Source organism: Muntiacus reevesi, chromosome 17 (assembly GCF_963930625.1).
Source record: "Muntiacus reevesi chromosome 17, mMunRee1.1, whole genome shotgun sequence".
In the NCBI taxonomy this organism is placed as follows: Eukaryota; Metazoa; Chordata; class Mammalia; order Artiodactyla; family Cervidae; genus Muntiacus; species Muntiacus reevesi.
Genome location: NC_089265.1, coordinates 53335483 through 53346495, shown reverse-complemented (window position 1 = coordinate 53346495; position 11013 = coordinate 53335483). Strand labels below are relative to the sequence as shown.

Here is an 11013-nt window from a genome sequence, read left to right as displayed (position 1 = left end):
ACTGAATGTGTCTTTGAAATACATTGTCCCCAAGTGTTAAAATTTGGCAAATTCTTATATCACAGGTGGAAAGAGTAGTACACATCTAAAAATAAATCCAAAAGACCAGCCTAAACCAGGAAGGGTAATATAAGAAAGGTGCATTCTCAGCATTCAGAAGGTTAATGATGTGTAGGTGATGCCTCAGAATAACAGTAGGGACAGTATAAGTATAGAACCAGTAAGGAACATTCTCGAGGATCCTCAAAGTCAAAGAAGACAAAAGAAAATACACAGAAAAGATACTTACCACCACTAGATATCAGGAAAATGAAGATTAAGATAATAAGTTGCCTTTACCTCTAGCGAGATAGTACTCATTAGAATGGCTGAAATTAAATGGACTGACAATACCAAGTTAAGGATGTGAAACAACTGGAATTCTCATACGTTGCTGATGGTGAATATAAAATGCTACAACCACAGCTGAAAGTTTCTTAAAGGTTAGATATACATCTACCATATCAGTTAAGTCACTCCAATCTTACATGTACACCAAAGAAAAATGAAAGCATACATGTCCATATAAAAACCCACATGTGAACATTCATATCAGTATTATTCACAATATACAAAACAACCCAAATGTTCACCACACTGTTCTATTCTATTTATAAATTTAGATCACTTGATTTTTCTAGGGATACAAGTCATATTGGTGCTTACCTAGGACAAGGGCACAGAGGCATGGACTGCAAAGGGGCCCAAGGAAACTATGAGTTTAATGCAGATGATTTGTATCTGATCTGATATCTGTATCTGATTGTGTGTTTTTTTTGTTTGTGCATGCACATAGAATGGATGTATACATGTGTCAGAACTCATGAACAGTATGTTTTAAATGGATGCTACTTCTTGTACACAAATTGAACTTCAATAACATTTGTAAGAAGGTGACAGCAGTGAAAGACCCTGGATAGAGAACTATAAACAAAGAAAATCAGGATACAAGTGAGAAATTGTCCTAGAGTGAGAAATAGGACAAAAGCTCTGGTGGGTATTTCCAGTTTTCAACTAACCTCTCTGCAAATTGACTGATAGCTGAGTCTGGGTTAATAATAATGACAGCACTTTAAATGGTAGTTGCATCTATAGTTTGTAGTCTACTTGTTCTGTGGCAGGGTATATTATTAGATACTCTAAAATGTATACTCCATGTTCTGAGACTTAGTTAAAAATTGGGGGAGGGGGTCACAGAGAAGTTGGCCATCATTCCTGACTCTTCCTTCTCTCATTTCTTCCCTGTTGCGTCCTTTTCTGCTGCCCTTAAGGAACAACTTTTTGTCACTTACAGTGTGATGTCCATACTCAGGCCTCTTTTGGTCTTAAATGTTATTTCAATCATCTTTTAAAGAAATTTCCTGCGAAAACAATCTCTTCCCTGCCCAAGGGGGCTTCTAGGAAATAGATTTTGTTTTTCCACTTGGATGAAAATACAGTAGATTAAAAAAAAAAAATAGAACTGCCATATGACCCAGCAATCCCACTTCTGGGCATACACACCGAGGAAACCAGATCTGAAAGAGACACGTGCACCCCAATGTTCATCGCAGCACTGTTTATAATAGCCAGGACAGGGAAGCAACCTAGATGCCCATCAGCAGACGAATGGATAAGAAGCTGTGGTACATATACACCATGAACTATTACTCAGCCATTAAAAAGAATTCATTTGAATCAGTTCTAATGAGATGGATGAAACTGGAGCCCATTATACAGAGTGAAGCCATCCAGAAAGATAAAGACCATTACAGTATACTAACCCATATATATGGAATTTAGAAAGATGGTAACGATAACCCTATATGCAAGACAGAAAAAGAGACACAGATGTACAGAACAGACTTTTGGACTCTGTGGGAGAAGGCGAGGGTGGGATGTTTCAAGAGAACAGCATCGAAACTTGTATATTATCTAGGGTGAAACAGATCACCAGCCCAGGTTGGATGCATGAGACAAGTGCTCGGGCCTGGTGCACTGGGAAGACCCAGAGGAATCGGGTGGAGAGGGAGGTGGGAGGGGGGATCGGGATGGGGAATACATGTAAATCCATGGCTAATTCAAGTCAATGTATGACAAAAACCACTACAATATTGTAAAGTAATTAGCCTCCAATTAATAAAAATAAATGAAAAAAAATTAAATTAAAAAAAATAGAATTCCTTTTTAATATCCACAGTAGCCCCATGGTATGGAGACAGAAGTCTTAATTTCCTTGTGAGGCAAATGAGGTGGTAGAGCTTAACAGGCTCTACCTGAATTCACACAAATAGTAAGTAGTAATCCTACTTACTAGGATTTATATTTGGTACCAGGCCTTTCTGGTTGCAAACAATGCACTGTCCATCCCTTAACCTTGGTCATCAAATGCAGATTGGAGCTTCGCCCAGCTGGAGTCAGAAGTGGCCCAAAGCATCTGAAGCCAGTAACTGACAGAGAGGTAGCATATTTGGGTTGTAATTTGCTGGAAAATTACAGAGTCAGAACACAGGAAGAGATTGTGATCTGATATATGAAGCAAAACACAAAATGAGGTTGCCATTCATTGATTATGTGACTATTTGTCTCTACAGTGTGCCAAGCACTTTATTACGCCCTGCAGGTCCTGCATTGAAGACAACATAGCTCTGGCCTCCTGTGAAACTCTACCTTGAAAGTGGGGAGATAGACCCTTGGGCTGATGTTTTTGATTCAATAGTTTGTGATATAGGAATGCAGATGGTACTGTGAGGCTTATATGTGGGGGCATCTTGGTAAAGCCAGAGAAAGTATTTCAGAAAAGATGAGGTTTAAATAAAGCATAAGTTGTCAGGTGAAGTGTGATTTAAGACATTCCTGGAAAATTCATCAGCTCTTGCTCATGCAGAGATATGGCATAAAACAGTTGTCTGGGGACACTGAGCCTTTTTGTCAGAGTTGGAGTGGAGAGTGAGTGTGAGTCGGGCGTTGTGATCCAAGTGAGGGAGGTTGGAGTAACAACTCTATAAAGTGTGTTACACTAACAAGTTTCAACTGTTTTCTTAAAACTTGGGTAACCATAGAAGGGTCATGTATGGATGTCAGAGTTGGACTATAAAGAAAGAGCGCCAAAGAATTGTTACTTTTGAACTGTGGTGTTGGAGAAGACTCTCGAGAGTCCCTTGGACTGCAAGGAGATCCAACCAGTCCATCCTAAAGATCAGTGCTGGGTGTTCATTGGAAGGACTGATGCTGAAGCTGACCAATACTTTGGCCACTGATGCAAAGAGCTGACTCATTGGAAAAGACTCTGATGCTGGGAAAGATTAAGAGCAGGAGGAGAAGGGGACGACAGAGGATGAGATGGTTGGATGGCATCACTGACTTGATGGACATGAGTTTGGGTAAACTCCAGGAGTTGGTGATGGACAGGTAGGCCTGGCGTGCTGCGGTTCATGGGGTCACAAAGAGTCGGACACGACTGAGAGACTGAACTGAACCATAGAAGGACCCTCGGTATAAGAACATTCTGCTATACATTTGTAACCTTGCTGATCTGAAAGGTGGGCTGCACATTGTCATGGGGATGCAGTTATCATTTTCAGTCTCCCTCTTTCTGGTGCCCTGAGCAAGATGTGAGAGTGCTTTGGCTATAGTAGTTAGGAGTACACAGGTTGTTGTGGTTAATTCTGCAGGATTGGCAATTGGCAAAGTTAAGTTGGCAAATCTGGCAGGATTGTCAGGATTGCCAAACTGTTGAGTTTGGCAGTGGGAAAAAGAGACTAGCAATTACTGATCACTAACTATGTGCCAGACCACCCTGGGCTAGGTTCTTACTGTAAGTTATTTAATGTAATTCTCACAATCACTGCATAATATTGATGCTATACTCAGACATTAGGTATCTAAGCAGATAAATACTATAGGTATCTAAGCTGATAAATACTATGCCATCTGAGACCCAGTAGGTATTCCTTACATTTCCCAATTAGGTTGATTCATACCAAAATTTTATCCAAGAGACTGGGAGCAGAAATAATGAATGCCAGCTTAAGACAATGTGAGCAAATGCCAGGGGCTTCCGTGGTACCTCAGTGATAAAGAATCTGCCTATAATGAGGAGGCATGGGTTTGATCTCTGGGTTGGGAAGATCTCCTGGAGGAGGGCATGGCAACCCACTCCTGTATTCTTGCCTGGAGAATCCCATGGACTGAGGAAGTTCGTGCACTACAGTCTGTAGGCTCGCAGAGTCAAACACGACTAAAGTGACTCAGCACACATCTTCTATGTGTTTATTTGCTTACTGTAGTAAACTTGGAAAAATCATGTATTTCATAGGTGATAAAAGTTCAGGTTGAAGAACAGTCAACCAGCCTACATAAAACACTGAGACATAAACCCTTATTTTTTGAACCATCAACTTTCCAGAATTATTACTGCACTATACCCTAATCCAACATATTATTTATACATACATTTATTTATTTAGAGTGACATATGCTTCCCTGGTGGCTCAGAGGTCAAAGCATCTGCCTCCAATGCAGGAGACCCGGGTTCGATCCCTGGGTTGGGAAGATCCCCTGGAGAAGGAAATGGTAACTCACTCCAGTATTCTTGCCTGGAGAATCCCATGGACGGAGGAGCCTGGTAGGCTACAGTCCACGGGGTTGCAAAGAGTCGGACATGATGGAGCAACTTCACTTTCACTTTCTTTCATGTATGTTTTCTATTTTTAAAATGTCTACTAGAAGACTATTTTGGTTAAAAGGGAACCAACGACATGTCACCAGGCTTCACTAGAAGCCATATTTTGGAACTCAAATCAGTTAGGGCCAAGTTTTCCATCCAATCCACTGACCTTCCAGCACTGCCATACATGAGCACCCTGAGTGATAGCCAGCCTGCCCCTTATTCTGATTTTGGCAATATGAGCCCTGGTGTAGTGATGGGCAAACTGAAACTAAGAGGAGAAACTTGCTCAAGGTCAAAGGTTTAGTTAATGGTAGAGGTTATATTTGAATTAATTTGCTTAATTATCACAGCTTATATGACTTCAGAGGTCATTGTTTTTCTAATACTCCAGACTATTCTTTATATTACTGATTTATTCAACAAAGTTTCTTAATGTGCTGTTGTGTTGGTATTGAATGTTTTCCTCTATGTTTCTTTTATATCATCATGTCCTCACACCCACCCTTCTTAGCTCCAACTTAAACGCAGATAAGCTGTGTAGCTGGGGTCCATACAGAAGAATGACCAGCCGAAGGAGACAACCAACCAGTTAGTGATAAAGCCACAGCCATTAAATCTGTGCCTGTCATCCTAGTAGGAATTTTTTCTACTGCAGGAAGGTAATATCAGAATGTTTCTCTTTCTCTCTCTTTCCCTGTCCTGCAAGACCATCTGGGTGTGTTGGAGTCTATGAGCTTGTTTGCAGAACCAAACTCAATTGCATTTTTCAGTTCAGTTCAGTTGCTCAGTCGTGTCCGACTCTTTGCGACCCCATGAATTGCAGCATGCCATTTACCCCCAATTAATAAATAGCTTCAGGTTATTTACTAACAGCTCATATTCTAGTTTACACAAATATTCTTTCAGACTAGAAACTGTGGGAGAATGAGAGGACTTGTAAGCTGTCTACCAGGTACCTTTTAAATAGTATTTGATGAGCTTTGTCTGCGAGGATGAGAGAACACATTTAGGCTGCCCTTTCCTCAGATCCAACCTGCCCAGAACTGACTTATCTGCAATTAATATGGATTTGATAGACAATAAAACAGAGTGAAAAAATATTGGTTTTGGGAATTTGAAAATATTAAGTTTGTGTCTGTTGATGTGTGCTCTTAGGCAACTCACTTAAATTCTCTTTGCCTCTGTTTTCTTAGCTTTAAAATGAAGATAGGGTAATAAATGAATGTTCTCCTAAAGCAACTATCAGTCAGCTCTGTACTTCATTATGGAGCAAGAGTTGTGTAGTCTTTGATACTAGGAGAAGTATGAATTTCTTCAATCTCAAGGGATTGAATGGTGGGAGCCTTGGGAAAGATGTACATCTTGACACAGAACCTGGTCAATTTCCTAGTGCCTTGTGTTTCTGTCATCGTGGTCACCCTCAGGGATGTGCTTGTGTTTAATAAAAACTGCTTATGCAGTGGGCTCCAGGACTCAGCATGACAATGGACAGCGGAACATCACTTTCCTATGTCTTGATGAACATTGAAAATTCAAAATCACAGTACACTTCATCAGTGAGAGTGGTAGGACATCATTGGAAGAAACTGAGACCTTGAAATTGGCTGTCCAAAGACTAGTCGTCATGGTGACTGGTCCTATTGTCTGTGAGTGGGTTTCAGGCCCCTCCTGGCCAAAGGCAGGAGGCAAGAGCCAAAGAGGAGAAATAATTTATAATCTACATAGTCATTCCTTGAGTTCCGAGTCATTCCTTAGAGTGAGGAAGCTTGGAGAATAAACTTTTCATTATAGGCATCAGGGTTAGAATATTTTAATTTGAATATTATTGTCTTTTTGTAGCCTTATTTTTATTTCAAGATGGCCAGGTTAGGCCTATGGCTATAGCAATGTCTTTTATTTATTAGGTTTGTTGTAAGGATTAGACATGATATAGCCCATAGCATAGCATAGTTATAGCTATAGCCTAGCGGAGTTAGGTAATACTGTTCATAGCCTAATACCTAGTAAGGCAGTCAAAATTATTATTTTAAATTAATTTTTATCAGGTATCACTGCTTAAGATAATTGAGGCAATACATTGTAACCCTCCAAAGCCTAACATTTGTATAATATTATTCTTTTAAAAACTGATTTTATTTTTATAAACTTTTTTTTCTATTTTTTTTTTTTTAACTAACATTACCAATATCTCTCTGTGATCTTCCCTCTTTTCATCTTCTGACTCCAACATACGATTTACTACCTTGATCATTTTAACTATGTAGCTATCTTAGCTCTCCAACTAGCTCATGGAAGACTAACAACCATATCTTTTGTTCAGTGTGATGGTCAAAATATTTATAACCAATGTGGTATAGACCCACATTGGATAGACTTCACTAATCATGAAGGCTGAATGTGAACGATCTGGTCATACTGGCACCTATCAGAGGAATTCTGATACAGTTTATATCTCTTTGAATTCTTCATAATGACTCCCACATAAAAGAAGATCAGCATGTGCACCCGTGGCTGATTCAAGTTGATGTGTGGCAAAAACCACCACAATATTGTAAAGTAATTATCCTCCAATTAAAATAATTTAATTAATTGAAAAAAGAAGCTCAGCAGATATTTGGGATTCAAGTTGGAAAGTTTCTAGACAATGATATCTGAAGAGGCTGACTGACTGCCAGGAGTCTTCCAAAGATTATAATCACCTTAAGAAATTTATCCCCATTAGGTCTTCAGCTTTGTGCATTCAAAAACTGAGGTTAACTGCACTTAAAACTTATTTATGAATTGAAATTCCATTTAATTTATTTAAAATGAGAAATATGCTTTGCTATTCACATTGGGCTCAGCAGTGCATTCCTTAGATAAAAGCTAATTTATGTGGGAGTCAAGTTATTCTGAGAGGATATTATGATTTGCATTATGTTAAGGGAGACACATTCTTACATTTTTGGTCAATTGGCTTTCAACAAAGGTGCCAAAGCAATTCTGTGAAGGAGTAGATAGTCTTATTAGCTGGAAAAATTAGATATACATAGACAAGAAGGGGGAAAAAAAAAAGAGCCTACTTCCTTACCTCTTAATCCAAGAAAGAGAGAGAGAGAAAATTACAGAAAGATAAAACTTTTCACTTAATTTTGGAAATTTTGTAAAGGTTAACAAAAAATCCAAACTGCTCTCAGGGTGGTGGAACAGCTGATAAATTCTGAGAAGTTTGGCCTGTTTTGTTCTCTCAGGGAAGTCTATATTTGTACTTTGTCCTACCTGCTCTAGTGGCTGGTCTGAAATAACTTTACTCCCATGGTTGTGCCCAGTAGGTAAGGAGTTAGGCTCAGTTAAAATGAATCACAGCCCTAAATTTAAGAGCTAAAATCATAAAACTTCTGGAAGAAATCAAGAGAAATCTTTGTGACTTGAGTTAGACAGTAATTGCTTAGATCAATAAAAGGAGTAATTGATCAATTTGACTTTATAAAAATTTAAAAACTTTTATTCTTCAGAAGAATGAAAATGAAAAGACCACTAACAAATTGGGAAAAAATGTTTGCAAGACATATCTGATAAAGGCATTGTACCAGAATATATTTAACATATTTCTTGTTCAACAACAAGATAACCTAATTTTTTTTTAAAAAATGGGCAACATATATGAATAGACACTTCGTGAATAAGATATACAAATTGTCAACAAGTGCCTGAAAGGGTGTTTAATGTCATTAATCATTAGAGAAATACAAATTAAGATCACAATGATATACTTCTACACACCCACTAAAATGGCTGTAATCCAAAAGATTTACACTACTAAATGCTGGTGAGGTTTTAGAGAAACTGAAATCCTCTGACATTGCTGTTGAGTATGTAAAATGGGTACATTTACATATACTTATATCCGACCCAGCAGTTCCATGCCTAGGTATCTATTCAAGAGAAATTAAGACATAGGTCCTTTTAAAGACTTGGTTGTTCATGGCAGCTTATTCGTGCAATCCAAATATCCCTGACAGACAAATAGATAAATTTAGAGCTATACAAGGGGATGCTATTCATCAGTTTAAAAAATGATTTACTGATATCTACAATAACATGGATGAATTTCAAGTACCTCATGCTAGATGAAAGAAGCTTAACACAAAAGACTATATATTTATGACTCCACTTATATGAAATTTCAAGAAAAGGTGAATCTGTAGAGATAGAAGGCAAATTTAGATAGTCTGGGACTGTGAGTGAGAATTGATTGCACATGGCAGAAGGGAACTTTTTGGGTGATGGAAATGTACTAAAACTGGCTTGTGACCATGATTACAAAGCTATATAAATTTAGTAAAATTATTCAACTGTATATTTTTGATGGGTATCTGTCATGATGTATAAACTATGCCTCCAAAAAAGCTGTACAAAATATTCAGAAATAGAATTGGCTGCTAGATAAAATCTTGAGACATCAAGCTCTATAGATTGGCTGTCTATCTCTGCAACAGAAACATTTACCTCCCAGAGAAACTTGCTGGCTACATCCATCTTGAACAGTGAAAAAAAGGAATTAGGAAGATATTTCAGTGATTCCATTTATTCAAAAGTCTTCACTAGCCAAGCCCATTTTATTTTTATTTTAATTTTTATTGAGATATAATTGGTTTGCAGTGTATGTCAGTTTCAGGTGTACAGCAAGGTGACTCAGTTTTATCTCTGTCTATATATAGAACAGATCTAGATCTGCAAGAATAGACTTACATATGTATCAGTTCAGTTCAGTTCAGTCACTCAGTCATGTCCAGCTCTTTGCGACCCCATGAACCACAGCATGCCAGGCCTCCCTGTCCATTACAAACTCCCAGAATCCACCCAAACCCATGTCCATTGAGTCGGTGATGCCATCCAGCCATCTCATCCTCTGTTGTCCCCTGCTCCTCCTGCCCTCAATCTTTCCCAGCATCAGGGTCTTTTCCAATCAGACAGCTCTTTGCATCAGTGGCCAAAGTATTGGTCAGCTTCAGCATCAGTCCTTCCAATGAACACCCAGCACTGATCTTTAGGATGGACTGGTTGGATCTCCTTGCAGTTCAAGGGACTCTCAAGAGTCTTCTCCAACACCACAGTTCCAAAGCATCAATTCTTCTGTGCTCATCTTTCTTTATAGTCCAACTCTCACATCCATACATGACCACTGAAAAAACCATAGCCTTGACTACATAGACCTTTGTTGGCAAAGTAATGTCTATGCTCTTTAATATGCTGTCTAGTTTGGTCATAACTTTCCTTCCAAGGAGTAAGCATCTTTTAATTTCATGACTGCAGTCACCCTCTGCAGTGATTTTGGAGCCCAGAAAAATAGTCAGCCACTGTTTCCACTGTTTCCCTATCTATTTGCCATGTAGTGATGGGACTGGCTGCATATATGTATATAAATCTATTTCTTTTTCAGACTCCTTTCCATTAGAGGTTATTACAAGATACTGAATATGGTTCCTGTGCTCTTCTGTAGGTTCTTACTGGTTATTGACTTTATATATAGTAATATAAATATTTTAATCTCAAACTTCTAATTTCTATCCCCTCCGCCTTTCCCCTTTAATTCTGATAGTTTGCCACTTCAATTATATCCAAAGAGGCCAAGTTGCTTCTTTTTTTAATAATTTATTTTAATTGGAAAGTAATTACTTTACAATATTTTGATGGTTTTTGCCATACATCAACATGAATCAGCCATAGGTGCACATGTGTCCCCCCATCCTGAACTCCCTCCCACTACCCTCCCCACCCTATCCCCCGGGATGTCCCAGAGTACCAGCTTTGAGTGCCCTGCTGCATGCATCACACTTGGATTGGTCATCTACTTTACATATGGTAATATACATGTTTCAATGCTATTCTCTCAAATCATCCCACCCTCACCTTCTCCACAGAGCCCCAAAATCTGTTCTTTACATCTGTGTCTCTTTTGCTGCCTTGCATATAGGATCATCATTACCATCTTTCTAAATACCATATATATACATTAATATACAGTCATGGTGTTTCACTTTCTGACTTACTTCACTCTGTATAATAGGCTCTAGTTTCACCCAGCTTATTAGAACAGATTCAAATGTGTTCCTTTTTTATAGCTGAGTAATATTCCATTGTGTATATATACCACAACTTCCTTATCCATTCCTCCGTCAGTGGACATCTAGATTGCTTCCATATTCTAGCTATTGTAACAGTCCTACAGTGATCACTGGGGTCCCTGTGTCTCTTTCAATTCTGGTTTCTTCAGTGTGTATGCCCAGCAGTGGGATTGTTGGGTTATATGGCAGTTCTGTTCCCAGTTTTTTAAGGAATCT

At 38.6% G+C, this 11013-nt stretch overlaps 1 non-coding gene across 1 annotated transcript; it reads left to right on the top strand.

Moving 5' to 3' along the window:
- Positions 1 to 4500: 4500 nt before the first annotated feature.
- On the top strand, positions 4501 to 4572 carry TRNAW-CCA (transfer RNA tryptophan (anticodon CCA)). The gene has a single exon. It is a non-coding gene; the product is annotated as a tRNA-Trp (tRNA).
- The last annotated feature ends 6441 nt before the right edge of the window (positions 4573 to 11013 follow it).